The sequence below is a fragment of the Marmota flaviventris genome, chromosome 20 (genome assembly GCF_047511675.1).
Source record: "Marmota flaviventris isolate mMarFla1 chromosome 20, mMarFla1.hap1, whole genome shotgun sequence".
In the NCBI taxonomy this organism is placed as follows: Eukaryota; Metazoa; Chordata; class Mammalia; order Rodentia; family Sciuridae; genus Marmota; species Marmota flaviventris.
The window spans coordinates 25,679,124-25,698,992 of record NC_092517.1 but is presented as its reverse complement, the minus strand read 5'-3'; positions in this window follow the sequence as shown (position 1 = coordinate 25,698,992).

Below are 19,869 nucleotides of genomic sequence, written 5' to 3'. Positions count from 1 at the left end.
CCAGTACCCTACTCACCTTGGCTTCCCTGAACCTCAGAATCCTACTGTCACCCACCAGCCCAACCTAGCCCTTCACTGTCCTTTCCTGTACTGGACCTTCCTGTTGGTCCCAAGCCTGGGCTCCTTTCTGGAGTCCTGGCATATATCCCATCAACACCCTTCCTCTGGCCTTGCATGCTGTATCTTCCTTCATCCCTCCTGTTGTCCCTGTCCCTGCTGGGCCCCTTTTCAAGATCCTTTTCCCAGGATGCTCACCAGGTCCAGGGGACTGGAACTGGGTGTTTGGTCCTGTGGGTTCCCTTGGGAAAAACGTAGCTGTGTCCCTTGCCTGGACTTTGGAATCTCTCTGACCAGGCGCTGCTCCTCAATCCTGATACCCAGCAGTGAACCCAGGCCCTGAGCCCTCCTCTCACTGTGCCACTCACTACCCTTGCTCTCCTTTCTCCCCTCCCCAGCCCTCTCTGTTTTCATAGGACCCAGGACTGGGGCTTGGTGCTTGGCTCCCAATTCTTGGGCCTGGCTACTTGGTGGAGCCCCCAGTCACCCTTCTTGTGGAACCCATCTCTGTTCCTTGATTTCAGGCCCCTTGCTTGGCCTACCTCCTCTTCCTCCCCTCTGTTCCCCTTGTAATGTAGTATTTTGTCATTGCCAGGACCCTGCTCTCCAATTACTTCTCCCTCACCTGGTCTCCAATGGTTGCTGGCTCCCCAGTGACATTCCCCCAATCCCAAACTAAAGGTATCTTTCACATCGCTCCCCCCCCTTTGGTCCTGGTCTCTCTGTGAGAATCTACTCAGCTGGGGCAGAGGAGTGAAATTGGTTGGCCTCTGGGCCCTGAAGGATTCCTATGGGCAACACAGCCCGGTCCCTCATCTGGGCCCCCTTTGCTGACCAAAATTGACACTGGAGGTGGACTTGAGCCTAGTGATGACCTTGCCCTGGGATATCCCCTCTATTCCCTCTCCTGGCCTCTAGCCTTGCAAGCTGCAAATAAGCCAACTCAGCCCTTCCTCACCCTGACCCTTCACCCTACAGTCCCCTGGCCTGGCTGTCAGCCTGAGCTCCTTAATCCATTACTTGGGTTGCATTCTTTTTTTGTGGTGTGTCTTCCTATCGTCTCTGACCTGGGTGTCCCTTGATTTGACCCCCAAGCTCACTCCCCTGTGTGCCCTTGACACAGCCCTCTTTCTCCTCATCCTAGTGCCAATCCTACTTTCCTGTCCTTCCCCTACCACTTTTTCCTGGAGCAGGGGCCTCCTGCTCATTGGGTTCCTAGTACATTTTGTTGGGGTCAGTCCCTTACCTGGGGTCCTTGATTGGGTCCGGGCTCTTGCCCCTCTCTGCACCCAATGCAACCCCTCCACTGTGCCATCACATCGCAGTCCTCCTGGTCCCTGTCCCTTGTCAGCCCCTTTGGTCTGGTCCCTGACAATTGATCCTCATCTTATCCAGGGTGCCTTATGAGAAACAGAAACCTGACCCTCGACTGGGCTACTTGCTCTCCCTAGGCCCTCGGGGCAGCACCAAGAACCCTAACACCTGGCAATGGTACTGGGGCTCTAGCCTGCCTCCCCCTGCTGGATCCCCTGCCTTCCCTCCCTAAACCTGTCCACTGATCTGAGCCCCCTACTCCAGTTATGGCCCTTGGCTCTCCATTTCTGGACTTGCTCCTCTCTTGAGCCTCTGGGTATCCTTTTTGCTCCGTGCTTCCCTGGGCTTGAACTATGGGCCTTGCTTGGGGCTCTTCCTAGCTTCCCTTTTCTTCCCTGCATATCAGAACCCAAGTGCAGTCCCTGCCTGCTTGGCCCCATCCTTCCCTGATCTCCTCTAGCCTAGGCCCTCTCTCACTAGCCTGGGCTCCTTTCTGCGGTCCTGACCCACAACCCATGAACCTCCTTCTTCCAGCACTTCACGCAGTGCCCTCCTTTGGCCCTCCTGTTTTCCTTGTCCTTGGTGGGATCCTTTTCCAGATCCCTTTCCCATGATGCTCACCAGAGCTAGGGGAAGGAACTGGGATGTTTGGCCCTGCAGTCTTCCTTTGGGAAAATGTAGCAGTGCCCCTCACCTGGAGGGGCGATTCCCTGGTTTCCTGGCTGCTGTGGTATATGAGCTGACTCCATACCCAGGTGGGAGGGGTCTCCCACCTGGAGAGGTGATTCCACTCTAACCTGCCTGCAGTGGTATATGAGCTCCCCCTGACACCCAGTTGGGAGGGGTGTCCCACCTGAGGGGCGAGTCCCCTCTATCCTGGATTAGGGAGTGTAAGAGCTACCCCCAGACACCCATGCCAGAGAGGTCTCCCTCATAGAAGGGTGAGTCCCTTCTACCATGGCATGGCTGGGATACTAGCCCCCCGCCCTATACCTAGGTCGGAGAGGTCTCCAGTTTCAAGGGGTGAATCCACTCCACCCTGGCTGTGGCAGTAAAGGAGCTCACCTGGGAGGGAGGGGTGTCTCAGCTGGAGGGGAGAGTCCCCTCTACCCTGGATGCTGCTGTATACATTCTCTCCCAGGCACTCAGGTGGGAGGGAACTTTCACCTGGAGGGGCAAGTCACCTCTACCCTGGCTAAGGTGCTATGCGAGCCCCCCCCACCAACACTCACGTGAGAGGGGTCTCCTGCTGGAGTTGTGAATCCCTTATACTCTGGCTGGTGCTCTGTAAGATCTCCAGAAAAACCCAGTTTGGAAGGGTCTCCCACATAAAGAGGTGAACACTTCTACACTGGATGTAGCAGTATATGAGCTCCCCCAACACCCAGGTGGGAGGGATCTCCCTCCTGAACGGGTGAGTCCCCTGGACCCTGACTGCAGAGTTATTTGAGCTCCCCCTAACACCCAGGTGGGATGGGTCACTGGACTGGAGGGGTGAGTCCCCTCTAATCTGGCTGCAGAGATATAAAAGCTCTGCTGGATACCCAGGTGGGAGGGGTCTCCCGCTTTTAGGGGCAATTCCCCACTCTCTTGACTATAGCAGTATATGAGCTCCCCCTGACACCCAGGTGGGAGGGTCCCACTCTTGGAAGGGCGATTCCGCTATACCCTGGCTGTGACAGTATACAAGCTCCCTTGTATACCCAGGTGGGTGGTGTCTCCCTCCTGGAGTGGTGTTTCCCCTCTACCCTGCCTGAGGTGGCATATGAGCTCCCCTGACAACCAGGTGTGAGGGATATCCCACCTAGTGGGGCGAGTCCCCGATGTTCTGGCCCCAATAGTGCAGGAGCTCCCCTTTCAATACCCAGATGGGAGGGTCTCCTGCCTGGAGAGATGAGTCCTCTCCACCCTGGAGTTATACAAGCTCCTCCAAAACACAGGTGGGAGATGTGTCCCGACTGGAGGTGCAAGTCCCCTCTTCCCTGGCTTCAGAGGAATAAAAGCTCCCCCGTGACACTCAGTTGTGGGATGGGTCTCCCGCTTGGAGGGACGAGTCTCCTTTTCTTTGGCTGGTGCCTTATAAGAATCCCCGGGACAACCAGGTGAGAGGGGTTGCATGCTTTCAGGGGTGAGTCCCCTCTACCCTGGCTGTGGAGATATAACAACTGCCCCCTCATACCCAGATGAGAGGGGTCTCCTGCCTGAAGGGGCGAGTCACCTCTATCCTGGCTGCGCCAGGATCTGAGCTGTCTCCAACACCCAGGTGAAAGTGTTCTCCTGCCTGGAGGGGCCAACCCCTGCTACCCAGCTGCAGTTGTATAGGAGCCCCCCACAAACACACACACACACACAAGTGGGAAGGGTCTCCCGCATGGAGGGGTGAGTCCCCTAAACCCTGGCTAAGGCCGAATAGAAGCTCCCCCTGACAGCAATGTGGGAGGGGTCTCTTGCGTGGAAGAGCAAGTCCCCTCAACCCTGGCTGTAGAGGTATAAGAGCTCACCCTGACACCCTGGTGGGAGGGGCCTTCCACCTGGAGGGGCGAGTCTCCATTACCAAGGCTGCTGTGGTAATCAAACTCCCCTGACACCCAGGTGAGAGAGGTTTTTTGCCTCGTGCAGGGATTCTGATCTACTCTGCAAGCAGTGGTATAGGAGCTTCTCCTGACACCCAGGTGGAAAAGTCTCCCGCCTGGAGGGGTGAGTCTCCTCTACCCTGGCTGCGGTGGTAATTGAGCTCCCCCGACACTCAGGTTAGACGGGTCTCCTACCTGGAGGTGCGAGTCCACTCTACCCTTGCTGCAGTGGAATACATGCTCTTCCAGACACCAATATGGGAGGGGTCCACAGCCTAGAGGGGCGAGTCCCTTCTAACCTCCCTAAGTTATGCTTTCCAGGACACCCAGCTGGGAGGGGTCTCCTTCATGGAGAAGTCAGTCCCCATTACCCTGGCTGCAGTGGAATAGGAGCCCCACACACACACCCAGGTGCGAGGGGTCTCCTGCCTGGAAGGGCGAGTTCATTCTACCCTAGCTATGGGGGTGTAGGAGCCCCCTTGGAAACCCAGGTGGGAGGGGACTCGCTCCCAGAGAGGCGAGTCCCCTCTACCCTGGCTGCTGCGCTATATGAGCTCCCCCTAACACCTGCTTGGAGGGGTCTCCTGCCTGGTGGGGCAACTACCCTCTACCCTCGTTTTGGTGGTATTAGAGATCTCACCAACAACCAGGTGGGAAGCCTCTGCCCCCTGGAGGGATGATTCCCCTTTACCCTGGATAAGGATGTATATAAGATCCCAGGATACCCAGGTGGGAAAGTGTCCTGCCTGAATGGGCGAGTCTCCACTATCCTGGATGCAGCGGTATAGGTACTTCCCCCACACCCCAGTTAGAGGTGTCTCTTGAATAGAGGGGTGAGTCTCCTCTATCCTGGCTGCAGCAGTATTAGAGCTTCCTCTGACACCCAGGTGGGAGGGGTCTCCCGTCTATAGGGGCGAGTTTCCTTTACCCTGGCTGCAGAAGTATTCAAGCTCTCCATGTCAACCAGGTGGGCAGGGTCTCCCACCTTGAGGGGCGAGTCTCTGCTACCATGGCTGCAGCAGTATATGAGCCCCCCACATACACACCCATGTTGGAGGGGTCTCCTGACTGGAGGAACGAGTTGCATCTACAATGGCTGTTAGGGTATAAATTCCCTCTTCACTACTCCTCCTGGAAAGGCGAGTCCAATTTCCCTTGGCTGTGGTGGTATAGGAGTGCCACTGGCACTCATGTGAGAGGCGTCTCTTGACTGGAGGGGCGAGTCCCCTCTACCCTGGTTGCAGAGGTATTCAAGCTTCCCCCAACACTCAGGTGGGAGGGGTCTCCCGCCAGGGGCAATTCCCCTCTCCCCTGGCTGAAGCAGTATATGAGCTCCACCAACAACCAAGTGGGGGGCCTCCATCCTGGTTAGAGTCCCCTCTAAACTGGCTGAGGCATTATAGAAGCTCCCCCAGGCACCCAGGTAAGAGGGGTCTCCCACATAGAGGGGCGAGTCCCTTGTACCCTGGCTAAGGCGGTATACAAGCTCCCCTGGAAACCCAGGTTGGAGGGGTCTCCCGTGTGAAATGGTGAGCCTCTCTACTTTGGCTGGTACCCTATAAATGCTCCCTGGACACCCAGGTGGGAGGAGTCTCCCACCTGGAAGCATGAAAGTCCACTCTACTTTGTTGCCATATAAGAGCTCCCAGGATACCCAGGTGGGAGAAGTCTCCCACCTGCAGGGGCGAGTCCCCTCTTCCCTGGCTGCAGCAGTATAAGAACTGCCCCTGAAACCCAAGTGGGAGGGGTCTCCCGCCTGGAGAAGCAAGTCCCCTCTACCCTGGCTCTGGTAGAATACAATCTTGTCCTGGCACCAAAATGGGAGGGTTGTCTGTCCTGGAGGAGCGTGTCCACTCTACCCTGGCTGCAGCAGTATATGAGTTTCCCCTGACACCCAGGTGCAACCTGACACCCAGGTGCCACCTGACACCCAGGTGGGAGGGGTCTTCCATTGTGTATAAATGCCACATTTATTTATCCATTCATCTATTGAAGGACATCTAGGTTGGTTACACAGTCTAGCTATTATGAATTGTGCTGCTTTAAACGTTGATGTGGCTGTGTCCCTGTAGTATGCTCTTTTTAGGACTTTTGGGGATGCTCTTAGAAGGGGAATAGCTGGGTCAAATTGTGTTTCCATTCCCAGCTTTCCAAGGAATCTCCATACTGCTTTACAAATTGCCTGCACCGATTTGCAGTCCCACCAGCAATGTATGAGTGTACCCTTTTCCCCGCATCCTCGCAAGCACTTATTGTTGTTTGATTTCATAATGGCTGCCATTCTTATTGGAGTGAGATGTTATCTTAGAGTAGTTTTATTTTGTATTTCTCTGATTGCTAGAGATGGTGAGCATTTTTTTATGTATTTGTTGATTTTTTGTATATCCTCTTATGAGAAGTGTCTGTTCAGGTTCTTGGCCCATTTGTTGATTGGGTTATTTGTTTTTTGTTGTTTAACTTTTTGAGTTCTTTGTATACTCTAGAGATTAGAGGTCTATCTGATGTTTGAGGAGTAAAAATTTGTTCCCAGAATATAGGCTCCCTATTCACCTCACATATTATTTCTCTTGCTGAGAAAAAAACTTTTTAGTTTGAATTCATCCCATTTGTTGATTCTTGGTTTTACCTCTTGTGCTATAGGTATCTTATTAAGGAATGTGGGGCCTGCCCCCATGTGATAAAGATTAGGGCCAACTTTATCTTCTATTAGACGCAGAGTCTCTGGTTTAATTCCTAGCTCCTTGATCCATTTTTAGTTGACTTTTGTGCATGTTGAGAGAAAGGGATTCACGAGGAGTTTGTATACCAACTTAGCCAGGGTGGAGGGGACTCCACCCTCAAGGCATGAGACCCTCCCATCTGGGTATTGAGGGGGGAGCTTGTGTAGGTCTGCAACCAGGATAGCAGGGACTCACACCAATAGAAGGGAGACCGCTCACACATGGTTGTCAGGGGAGCTCATATGCCACCTCAGGCAGGGTAGAGAGGACTCACCACTACAGGAGGGAGACACCACTCACCTGGGTGTACAGGGGAGCTTATATACTGTCGCAGCCAGGGGAGAGGGGAATACCCCTCCAAGTGCATGACCCCTCACACCTGGGTGTCAGGGGGAGCTCATATACCACCACAGCCAGGAGAGTGGGGAATCACCCCTACAGGCCGTGACCCTTCCCACCTAGATGTTGGGGGGGAGCTAGAATAACTCCTCAGTCAGGATACAGTGGACTCACCCCTACAGATGAGAACCCCCCCCCTACCTGCGAGTCATGAGAAGCTCCAATACTGCCATGCTAAGTTAGAGGGCTTTGCCTCTTTAGGCAGAAGACACCTGCAACCTGGAAGTTCCAGCCGATGGGTTCCCCCTCACCTGATTGGGGGGTGGGGGGGGCTTGCATATCACGTTAGCCAGGGTAGAGGTGACTTGCCCCTCTAAGTGAAAGTCTCCTTCCACCTGGATGTCTGGGAGAGCATGTATACAGCAGCAGCCAGGGTAGAGGGGACTCTCCCCTCCAATCGGAACACCCTCCAACCTGGGTGTCATGGGAGCTCCTTACTGCCACAGGCTGGGTAGAGTGGATTCTCCCCTCCAAGCTGGAGATGTCTCCCACCTAGGTCTAGGGTGGGGGGTCTCTTATACCACCCAAGCCAGGGTAGAAGGTACTTGCCCCTCTATGTGGGAGACCCCTCCAACTTGGGGGAGCTCATATACCACTGCCGGCATGTTAGAGTGGACTTGACAATCCAAGTGGGAGACACCTCCCACCTGAGTGTCAGGGGGAGATCCTCTACCACGGCAATCATGGTAAAAGTTCTCATCCCTCCAGGCAAGAAACCCCTTCCACCTGTGTATTGGGGAAGAGCTCTTATACTGCTGCAGCCAGGGTAGAGTTGACTCACCCATCCATGCGGGACACCCCTCCTACCTGGCTTTCAGCGGGAACTTATATAACACCTGGGCCAGGGTAAAAAGAAGTTTCCCCTTCTGGTGGGATACCCCTCCCTCCAGGGTGTAAGGGGGGGGGGGGGGCGCTCATATACTGCAACAGCCAGGATAGAGGGGACTCACCCCTCCATGCGGGAGATGCTTCCACTTGGGTGTCTGGGAGAGTTTGTATACCTCCCCAGCCAGGGTAGAGGGGAATTGTTTCTCCAGTCTGGAGATCCCTTCCATCTGAGTTTTGGGGGAGATCCTATACCGTCACAGCCAAGGTAGATGGGACTCGCCCCTCCAGGTGGGAGACCGCTCCCACCTGGGTGTCAGGGGGAGTTCCTATACCGCTGCAGCCAGGGTAGAGAGGACTTGCCTTCCCACTCTGGAGACCCCTCACACCTGGATATCTGTGTGAGCTCCTATACCTCTACAACCAGGGTAGAACAGACTTGACCCTCCAGGCAGAAGACCCCTCCCACATGGATGTCAGGGGGAGCTCCTATACCTTTGTAACTAGGGTAGAGGGGACTCCCCCCTTCAAGCAGAGACCTTCCCACCTGGGTTTCAGAAGGAGCTCCTATACCACCATTAAAGGTGGGAGACTCCTCCCACCTTGTGTCCTGGGGAGGGGTGGGGCTCGTATACAGCTGCAGGCAGGTAGCAGGGACTGGAAACACCAGGCAGAAGACCACTTTCATCTGGGTGTCTGAGGGCCTAGACTGCAGCATCCAAGCTAGAGGAGACTCGCCCCTCCAGACAAGAGTCCCCTCCCACAAGATTGTTGGGGAGAGCTCAAATACTGCCCCAGCCAGGAGAGAGGAAACAAGGTACTCCAGGTAGGAGATCACTCTCACCTGGGTCTCAGGGAAAGATAGTATACCACTGGATCCAGGAAAAAGGGTACTCACCCCTTATGGCGGGAGAAACCTCCCATATGGGTATGGGGGGGGGGCTTGTATACAAAGGCAGCCAGGGTAGAGGTGACTCACCCCTCCAGAGAAAAAACTCCTCTAACCTGGGTGTCTGGCGGAGCTCTTATACCACCACAGTCATGGTAGAGGGTATTTTGCCCTTCAGACGGGGGACCTCTCTGACCTGTGTGTTGGGGAGACCTCATATACCGCTGTAGCCAGGGAGGAGAGGACTCGCCCCTCCAGGTGGGAGAACCATTCCACCTGTGTGTTGGAGGAGCTCCTATAGCACTGCAGGCTGGATAGAGGGAACTCTCCTCCAGACAGGAGACCCCTTCCACCTGGGTGTCCTGGGGAGCTCCTATACCACTGCAGCAGAGTTGATGGGACAAAACCCTCCTGGAGGGATACTCCTCCCAATTGGGTAGTGGGAGGTGTCTCTGGCCTTGAGGTGCCCATTGCCTCTACCCTGGCTGCTGGGGTATATGAGCTCCACCTGACACCCAGGTAGGGGGGGTCTTTAGCCCAGAGGGGCGAGTTACCTCTAATCTGGCTGCGGCAGTATATAGTTCCCCCAGACACCCAGGTGGGAGGGGTATCCCAAGTAAAGGGGTGAGTCCTCTCTATCCTGGCTGCTGTGGTATAGGAGCTCCCTTGACACTGAGGTGGGAGGAGTCTTCCGCCTGGAAGGGGGAGCCCCTTATACACTTCCTGCAGCAGTATAGGAGCTCACCAGGACACCAAGGTGAAAGGGGTCTCCCGCCAGAAGGGGAGAGTCCTGCTACCCTTGCTGTGGTGGAGTATGAGCTCCCACAGACACCCAGGTGGGATGGGTTCCCCGCCCGGAGGGGCGAGTTCCATCTATCCTGGCTGTGGCAGCATATGAGATCCCCTGAAACCCAGGTGGGAGCAGTCATCTGAGTGGAGGGGCAAGTCCTCTCTACATGGATATGGCGGTATATGAGCACCCCCACCATATCCTCATAGTAGGGGTCTCCAATATAGAGGGGCAAGTCCCCTCTACCCTGGCTGCTGTGGTATATGATCTCCCCCTGACACCCTAGTGGGAGGGGCCTCCCGCCTGGAGGGGTAAGAACTCTCTACCCTGGCTGCTGTAGTATATGAGCTCCCCTGACACCCAGGTGGGAGGTGTCTCTCTCCTGGAGGGGAAAGTCCCCTCTACCCTGGCTAAGGTGTTATACAAGCTCCGTGCTACAGCCACGTGGGAGGAGTCTCCTCCCTGGAGGGGCAAGTCCCCACTACCCTGGCTACCATGGTATATGTGCTCCTCCAGCCACACCCACGTGTGTGGGATCTCCCACCTGGAGAGGCGAGTCTCCTTTACCCTGTCTGGCACACTATACTAGCTCACCTGATACCAGGTGGGAGGGGTCTTATGCCTGGAGTGGCGAGTTTCTCCTACACATGCTATGGTGGTATAGGAGCTCCCAAGGACACCCAGGTGGAAGGGGTCTCCAACCTGGAGGGGCGAGTCCCATCTACTCTGGCTGTGGGGTATAAGAGCTCCCCCTGACACCCAGGTGGGAGGGGTATTTGCCTGGAAGGGTGATTCCTCTCTACCAAGGCTGTGGCAGGGTAAGAGTTCTCCCTGACACCCTGGTAGGAAGGTTATCCCATCTAGAGCAGGGAATCACCTCTACCCTAGCTGTACAGGTATACAAGCTTCCCCAGACACCCAGTTGGGTGAGGTATCCCACCTGGAGGAGCATACAAGACTGCAGCACCCAGGTGGGATGGGTCTCCCACCTAGAGGGAGAGTTTCCTCTACTTTGGCTGGAGCCATATAAGAGCTACCATGACACCAATGTGGGAGGCGTCTCCCACCTGGAGGAGTGAGTCCCCTCTACCCTTCCTGGGAGGTGTAGGAGCTCCCCCAGTCACCCAGGTTGGAGGGGTTTCCCGACTGGAGGTTCGAGGCTCCTCTAACCTGGCAGTAGTGGTATAGGAGCTCCCCTGACACCCAGGTGGGAGGGGGTCTCTTGCCTAGGGGGGGAAATCCTGCTATCCTGAATTGGCAGTATAAGAGCCCCCCCAGACACCCAGGTGGTAGGGTTCTCCAGCCTGGAAGGTCTAGGGCCCTCTACCCTGGCTGCAGTGGTATATGAGCTTCCCTCCACACCCTGGTTGGAAGGGTCTTTGCCTGGAGAGGCGAGTCCCCTCTAGCCTGGCTCCAGTGGTATATAAGATCCCTGCAACACTCAGGTGGGAGAGGTATACCACATGGAGGCATGAGTACCCTCTACCCTGGTTGGGTCAGTGTACTAGCTCCCCAGGCCCCCAGGTGGGAGGCATCTCACCTGGAGGGGTGAATCTGTCTTCCTGGAGGGGTGAGTCCCCTCTAACCTGCCTGTGGAGGTATACGAGTTCCCCTAGACACCCAGGTGAAAGGGGTCTCCTGCCTGGAGGGGCGAGTCCCTGATACCTTGGCTGAAGCTGTATAGGAACTCCACGTACAAACCCAACTGTGAAGTGTCTCTTGCTTAGAGGGGTGAGTCCATGCTACTCTGGCTGCACCTAGATATGAGCTACCCCTGAAACCCAGATGAAAGGGTATCCTGTCTGGAGGGGCAAGTCTCTAATATCCTAGCTGCATGTATACATGACCCCCCATCGGGCACCCAGATGGAAGGGATCAAATGACTGTATTGTTGAGGGACCTCTCCATGGGTTGAGCCATAATGTAAACTAGCATGGACACCAAGATGGGAGGGATCTCTTGCCTGGAGGAACCAGTCCACTCTACCCAGGCTGCAGAGGTATAAGAGCTCCCACAGACAATCATGTAATTTTTCATTCACCCAGGCTGAGGTGCAAGCATGTGGCTCTCCATTACTGGGCCTGGCTCCATTCTTGAGCCCCTGGCTGCCCTTCTCAAAGACCCAGTCCCTGACACTTGGTTTCAGGCCCTTTTTACCTGCCAGCTCCTGTGCCTCCCCTCTAATTCCCTCAGGCTGTGGTATACTGTCACTCTCTACACCCTCCAGTCCCCCTGCTTCTCCCTAGGCTATGCTGTGGGAATGGGTCCTAGTAGCCCAACCCCCCCCCCCCGTCACTTCTGCACACCAGGTTTTGCCTCACAGTGTCTTCTTTGTCCCCTCCTTTGGTCGAGGTCCCTCTCTGAGGATCGCCTCACTTGGGGCAGAGGAGTGGAATTGCCTCACCTCTGTGCCCTGAATGCTCCCTATGGTAAACACAGCCCTGCCACTTGCCTGAGTCCTCTTCACTCCGTGAAACTGGAGGCCTGGCAGTTAACATGGACTTGCTCCAAACCAGCCCTGAGTGATCCCCTCCCTTCTCTCCCCTGTCCTCTTGCCTTGTATGCTGCCACTACTGCATCCCAGACCTCCCTAACCCTGACCCTTTTTGCTTGGGTCTCTAGGCCTTGGTGTTTGCCTGAGCCCCTAATCACGTTCCTCATGGCCCTTGGCATAGCAAGGAGCCTCTTCATCTTAAGTGTGACCTGGGGGCCCCTGGCTTGGGCTCACCTGCAGGTTTTCCTATGTGCCGCTTAGCTTTTCCTGGTCCTCACGCAGTCCCTTTCTCCTCTTCCCCTCGTGCTTTTTTCTGGCATTGATAGGTCTTCTGCTCCTTGGGTCACCCATCACCATTAATCAGGTGGGTTCTCGCCTGTGTGCCTGGCTTGGGTCCTGTGTCTCACCCCTATGCACACTCACCCTGACCCCCTGTCATTCCCTCTAGTCGCCCTCCTTTTGGCCCCCTTCCGTTTCCTGGCCTCCTTTGCCAGGACCCTGGCTGTAGATTCTCATCTGATCCAGGGTGCCTGTGGGAAACAATGCACTGCCCCATGCCTGGGCCCCTTTCTCTCCCTAGGTCCTTGGTCCTGCACCAGGAACCCTGAAACCTGGAGGTGGCCCTGGGCCTGGAGCCTGACAGCCCCCTGCTGTGATCCCTGTCTTCTTTCCCAAATCTTGTCCACTGTCCTAAGCCCATTGATCTAGGACTGGCCCTTGGCTCTCCATTCCCTGGCTTGCTTCCTTGCTTGAGACTCTGGGGGTCCTTCTTGTACAGTGCTTCTCTGGGCTTAGACTATGGGCTTTGCTGGGGCTGGTATCATACTCCCCTAGGCTTCCTTGAACCTCAAAACCCTACTGTCACCAGCCTGCCCAGCCCTGACCTTAACTGTCCTTTCCTGGCCTGGGCCCTCCTGTTGGTGCATAGACGGGGCTTCTTTCTGGAGTCCTAGCCTGCACTGAATCAACACCCTTACTCTGGCCTTTCACGCTGTACCCTCCTTCATCTGTCCTGTTGTCCCTGTCCTTGCTGGGCCCCTTTTCAAGATCCCTTTCCCAGGATGTTCACCAGGTCCAGGGGACCGGAACTGGGCATTTGGCCCTGTGAGCTCCCTTTGGGAAAACATAGCTCTTCCCCTTGCCTGAGACATTGGACTCTCTGCCCAGGCCTTGTTTCTCTATCCTGACACACAGCAGTGAACCTGGGCCTTGATCCATCCTCTCCCTGTGCCACCCACTATCCTTGCTCCACTTTGTCCCCTTCCCACCTCTGTTTTCATAGGACCAAGGACTGGGTCCTGGCACTTGGCTCCCCATTCTTGGGCCTGGCTTCTTGCTGGAGCCCCCAGTCACCCTTCTTGAGGACCCTGTCTCTGTCCCTTGATTTCAGGCCCCTTGCTTGGCCCCCCTCCTGTTCCTCCCCTCTGTTCCCTTGTACTGTGATATTTTGTCATTGCCAGGACCATGCCCTCCCTCTGCTTCTCCCTAGCCTGGTCTCCTTCAATGTTTTTTGGCTCCCAACTGACCCCCCCAATACTGGACAAAATATATCCCTCACATTGCCCTACTTTGGTTCTTGTCTCTCTCTGGGTATCTACTCACCTGGGGAACAGGAGTGAAATTGGCTGGCCTCTGGGCCTAGAAGGATCCCTATGGGCAACATAGCCTACCTCTTACCTGTTTCCCTTTGCCACCAAACTTGACAACTGGCAGTGGATTTAGGCTAGTGATGATCTTGTCGTGGGTGATCCCCTCCCATCCCTCTCCTGCCCTCTAACCTTGAAAGGTACACAAGCCAACCCAGCCCTTCTTCACCCTGACTCTTCGCCATGCATTCCTCTGGCCTGGTTGCCAGCCTGAGTTCTTTACTACATTACTCAGGTTATGTTGCTTTCTGTGGTGTCTCATCCTGTCATGTCTGACCTGGGTGCCCCCAGTTTTGGCTCCCAAGTTTGCTCCCCTCTGTGCCCTTTGTGCAGCCTTCAGTCTCCTCATCCCAGCGCCGATCCTAACTCTCCTTCTCTTAGTGCATTTTCCTGAAGCATGGACCTCCTGCTCATTGTGTCCCAAATACATTTTGTTGGGGTTGCTCCCTTAACTGGGCTCCTTGATTGGGTCGTGGCTCTTGCTTCTCTCTGCACCCACCGTGACCCCCCTCTGTGCCCTCATATTGCCAGGCCCTTTGGCCTGGTCTCTGGCCCTTGATCCTCATCTGGGACAGGGTACCTTATGGGAAACAGAACCCTGATCCTCAACTGGGTTACTTGCTCTCCCTAGGCCCTTGGGGCAGCACCAGGAACCCTGACAGCTGGCAGTGGTGCTGGGCCTCAAATCTGCCTCCCCCCTGCTTGATCCCCTGCAATCCCTTCCCAGCCCTGTCCAATGTCCTGAGCCCCCTGCCCCAGCCCTGGCCCTTGGCTCTCCATTCCCTGGACTGGTTCCTCTCTTGAGACTCTTGGTGTCCTTCTTGCTCTGTGCTTCTCTGTGCTTGAACTGCGGGCCTCACTGGGGCCACTTCCTGGCTACCCTTGTCTTCACTGCATCTCAAAATCCTAGTACAGCCTCTGTCTGCCTGACCCAACCCTTACCTGCTTTCCCCTAGCCTGGGCCCTCCTCTAGGTCCCTAGTCTGGGCTCCTTTCATCGGTCCTGACCCGCACCAAACAAACACCCTTCTTCCAGCACTTCATGCTGTGTCCTACTGTGGCCCTTTTGTCCCTGCTAGGATGCTTTTCCAGATCCCATTCCCAGGATGCTCACCAGAGCCAGGGGTTGGAACTGGGAGGTATGACCCTGAAGTCTTTCTTTGGAAAAAGTTAGCAGTGCCCCTTGCCTGGGGCTTTGGCCTCCTTCAGCCTGGGCCCTGCTCCTCAATCCTGACACCCTGCAGTGAATCTGGAAAATGATCCCTCATCTTCGTGTGCAACATGTTCCCCTTACTCCCTTTCTCTTCATATACCACCGTGCCCAGGAGAGAGGGGACTTGCCCTTCCAGATGGAAAAATACTCCCACCTGGGTTTTGGGGGAACTCCTATAGTCCAGTAGCCAGGGTTGAGGAACTCCCTCATCTATTCGGGAGACCCTTCTCACCTGGGATTTGGGGGGAGATCCTACACTGTTGAAGACCAGGATAGAGAGCATTTGCCCATATAGGCATGAGACCCCTCACACCAGGGTGTTGGGGCAAACACAAAACAGCCACAGCCAGGGTGGAGGTGGGAATCACCCCTTCAGGTGGGAGACCCCACCCACCTGGGTTTCAGGGGGAGATATGTCACCACAGTCAGGGAAGAGGTGATTCACACCTCCAGTCCCCTATACCCTGGTTAACTTGGTATACAAGCTCCCTAAAACACCCAGGTTGGAGGGTCTCCTTCCTGGAGGGGCGAGTTCCTTCTACCCTGGATAGGGCTGTATACGAGCCCCCCCTCAATGGACACTTAGTTGGGAGTGGTTTTCTACCTGGGGGGGTGATTCCTCTCTATCCTGCTGCTGTGGTATAAGAGTTCTCCCGGACACCCTGGAGGGAGGTGTCTTCTGACTGGAGGGACGAGTCTTCTATACCCTAGCTAAGGTGATTTACTAGCTCCCTGCATGTGGGAGGTGTTTCCTATCTGGAGGGGCGAGACCCAACTACTCTGGCTGCAGTGATATAAGAGCTCTCCCACTGTGACACCCTGGTGGGAGTGGACTCCAGCCTGGAGGGGAGAGTTCCCTCTACCTTGGCTGCTGGGTATACTAGCCCCCTCCAACAACCAGGTGGGAAGAGTCTCTAGCTTGGAGGGGTGAGTCCCTGTACCCTCGCTGCAGCTTTGTAAGAGCTCCCTTTAACACCCAGGTGGGATAAATCTCCCGCCTGGACTTGCATATACTCTATACCCTTGATTCCACAGTATAGGAGCTCCCCCCTGACACCCTGGTGGGAGGGGTCTCCCGCCTGGAGTGGTGAGTTCTCTGTATCCTGGCTAAGGTGGTATAGAAGCTCCCAAGAACACCCAGGTGAGAGGGGTTTCCTTTATGGAGGGGCGAGTCCCCACTACCCTGGCTGTAGTAGTATAAGAGCTCCCCCTAACACACATAGGTGGAAGGGTTCTCCCATCTCCAGTAGCAAGTCCCTTTTTCCCTGCCTCTGTGGTATATGAGATCCCCTGACAACCAGGGCTTAGGGGTCTCCCACCTAGTGGGGAGAGTCCCCTGTCTCCTTGCTGCAGCAGTATAGGAGCTCCCCCCATAGCAAGATGGGAAAGGTCTCCTGCCTCCCGGAACTAGTACCCTCCACCCTGGCTAATGCAGTATACAAGCTCCTGGCCACCCATGAGGGAGGGATCTCCTGCTTGGAGGTGCAAATTCACCTCAACCCTGGTTAAGGTATTCTACAAGCTCCGTGTGACATGCAGGTGGGATGGGTCTCCTGACTGAAGGAGTGTGTCCCCTTTTCCCTGGCTGAAGTGATATACTAGTTTTCCCTGACAGTCAAGTGGGAGTGGTCTCCAGCCTAGAGGCATGAGTTCCCTCTACACTGGCTGTGGTAGTAAAGGAGCTCCCCCCCAACACCCAGGAGGGAGGGTCTCTGGCCTGGAGGGGCGAGTCCTGTCTACCCTGGCTGTGGAGGTATATGAGAACCCCCAACAGACACCTAGATGGGAGGGGTCTCCCGTCTGGAGGGGCATGTCTCCTCTATCCTGGTTGAGCGGTAGAAGAGCTCCCCCTGAAAAACTGGTGACATGTGTCTCCTGCCTGGAAGGGCGAGTCCCTGATACCCTGGCTTTGGTGGTATATGAGCTCCCCTGACACCCAATTGGGAAGAGTATCCCGCAAAGTGGCTAGAATCCCATCTACACTGCTGCAGCAGTATTGGAGCTCCCCAGGACACACAGGTGGGAGAGGTCTCCTGCCTTGTGTGGAGGGTCTCCTGGCTTGAGGGGCGAGACCCCCTCCCCTGGCTGGGGCGGTATATGAGATCCCTGTGACACCAAAGAGGGAGGGGTGTCCGCCTGGAGGTTCTAGTCCCTTGTACCCTGGCTGCTGCAGTATAGGAGCTTTCCCTGACACCCAGGTGGGAGAGATCTCCTGTCTGGAGGGGCAAGCCAGCTCTACCCTGGCTAAGGTGGTATACAAGTTCCCCATGACACCCAGGTGGGAGGGGTCTCCCACCTGGAGTAGGGAGGCCACTCTATCTTGGCTTCAGCAGCATAAGAGCTCTCCCCAGACACCCAGGTGGGAGGTGTCTCTTACCTGGAGGAGCAAGCACCTTTACCATGGTTGCTGTTGTATAGGATCTCCCTCAGACACTCAGGTGGGAGGGGTCTCCCGTTTAGAGGAGCGAGTCCACTCTAACCTGCCTGCAGTGGAATTTGAGTCCCCCCTGACACCCTGTTGGGAGGGGTGTACTGCCTAGAGGTAGGAGTCTCCTTTACCCTGGATTTGGAGGTGGACAAGCTACCCCCAGACAACCAAGTCAGAGGGGTCTCCTTCATGGAGGGGCGAGTCCTTTCTACCCTGGTTTGGGTGCAATACGATACCCCACACCCTACACCTTGGTGGGAGATGTCTCCCTCATGGAGGGGTGAATCCACTCTACCCTGGCTATGGTGGTAAAGGAGCTCCCCTGACACTTCAGTGGGAGGAGTGTCTTGGATGGAGGGGAGAGTCCCTTCTACCCTGGCTACTGCTATGAACATGCTCTCCCAAAATACCCAGGTGGGAGGGGACTTTTGCCTGGAGGGGCAAGTAACCTCTAACCTGGCTAAGGTGGTATGGAAGCCTCGCCCCTACACTTAATTGTGTGGGGTCTCCCACTGGAGTCACAAATCCCCTCTACCCTGGCTGGTGCTCTATAAGAGCAATATGAACACCCAGGTTGGAGGTCTCTCCCACCTAAAGAGGCAAACCCCTTTACCTGGCTGTGGCAGTATAGGAGCTCCCCCTGGCACCCAGGTGGGAGGGGTCTCTCGCATGGAGGGGCAAGTCCCCTATACTCTGGCTAAGGCTGTATACAAGCTCTCCCCACCCCAAAGCACAGGAGGGAGGAGTCTTTCACCTGCATGGTTGAGTCCCCTTTACCCTGGCTGCAATGTATAAGAACTTCCCCCACACACAGGTTTGAGGTTTCTTTTGACTGAAGGGGCGAGTCTCCTCTACTCTGGCTATAGCAGTATTGGAGCTTTTCCTGATACTCAAGTGGGAGAGGTCTCCCAATTTGAAAGACGAGTCCCCTCTACTTTGGTTGGTGCCCTATAAGGGCTCCCTGGATACTCAGGTGGGAGGGACATTCTGCCTGCAGGGGCACACCCCTCTACCCTGGCTGTCACAGTATAGGAGCTCCACCAGACCTCCTGGTAGGTCGGGTCTACCGCCTATTGGGGTGATTTTTCTCTACCCTGGCTGCTGCGGTATAGGAGCTCCCCTTGTCAACCAGGTGGGAGGGGTCTCATGACTGGAGGGACAAGTCCCCTCTACCCTGGCTGCGAAGGTACAGGAACTCCTCCAACATCCAGGTGGGAGGGATGTCTCCCCTGGAGGGGGGATTCCCTGCTACCCTGGCTGCAGCAGTCTATTTGCACCCCCCCACACACACACAGGTGGCAGCAGTCTCTTGCTTGGAGAGGAGAGTTGCCTCTATAATGGCTGCTGGGGTATATAAGCGCCCATGACTCCCAGGTGGGATGGGTCCCCCGCCTGGAGGGCCGTTTCCTCTACTTCGCTTTGGTGGTATATAAGCTCCACATAACTAGCATGTGAAAGGGGTCTTCCACCTGAAGGGGCGAGTATGCTCTACCCTGGCTTCAGAAGTATACAAGCTTCCCCTGACATGCAGGTGGGAGGGGTCTCCTGCCTTCCATGGTGAGTCCCCTTTACACTGGATGCTGTGGTGTATGAGCTCCCCCAGATACCCAGTAGGGGAAGGGTCTCTCCTCTAAAAGGGAGAGTCCCTGCTACCCAGGCTGCTGATGTATACAAGCCTCCTCTGACACCCAGGTGGGATGGGTCTTCTGCCTAGTCAAGTGAGTCTTCCCTATGCTGGATGGGGTGGTATAGGAGCTCCCGCCAACACCCAGTTGGGTGACTCAACTGGAGGAGCGAGTCCCTTCTACCTTGGCTGTAGCTATATAGGACTTCTCCTCCCACACCCAGGTGTGAGGGTATCCCACCTAGAGGGGCTAGTCCCCTATACCTTGGCTTTAGCAATGTAAGAACTCCCCCTGACATTCATTTGGGAGGGGTCTCCCGCCTGGAAGGGCGAGTCCGCAGTATCTTGCCTTCAGCAGTATAGGAGCTCCCCAGGACACTCAGGTGGAAGGAGTCTTTCCCCTGGATGGGAGAGTCCCCTCTGCCATGGCTTTGTCAGTAAAAGAGCTCCCTCTGACACCCAGGTGGGAAGGGTCTTTCGCCTGGAGAGGCAAGTCCACTCTAATTTGGTTGCAGTGGTGTATAAGCTCCCACTGGACACCCAGGTGGGAGGGGTTTTCTGATTGGAGGGGTGAGTCCCCTCTACCCTGGTTTGGCCGAATTCAAGCTTCCCCAGACACCCATCTGGGAGGGCTCTCCCGCCTGGACAGGCGAGTTTCCTCTATGTTGGCTGCAGCAGTATAGGAGCTCTACCGTATATCCATGTGGGAGAAGTCTCCCACATGGAGGGGCAAGTCCCATCTACCCTGACTGTGGTGGTATACAAGCTCCTCCTGACCCCCAAGTGGGAGGGGTCTTCCGACTGGAGGGAGGAGTCCTCTTTACTTTGGCTGGCACCCTATAAGAGCTCCCTGGATTCCCAGGTGGGAGGTGTCCCCCACCTGCAGTGGTGAACCCTT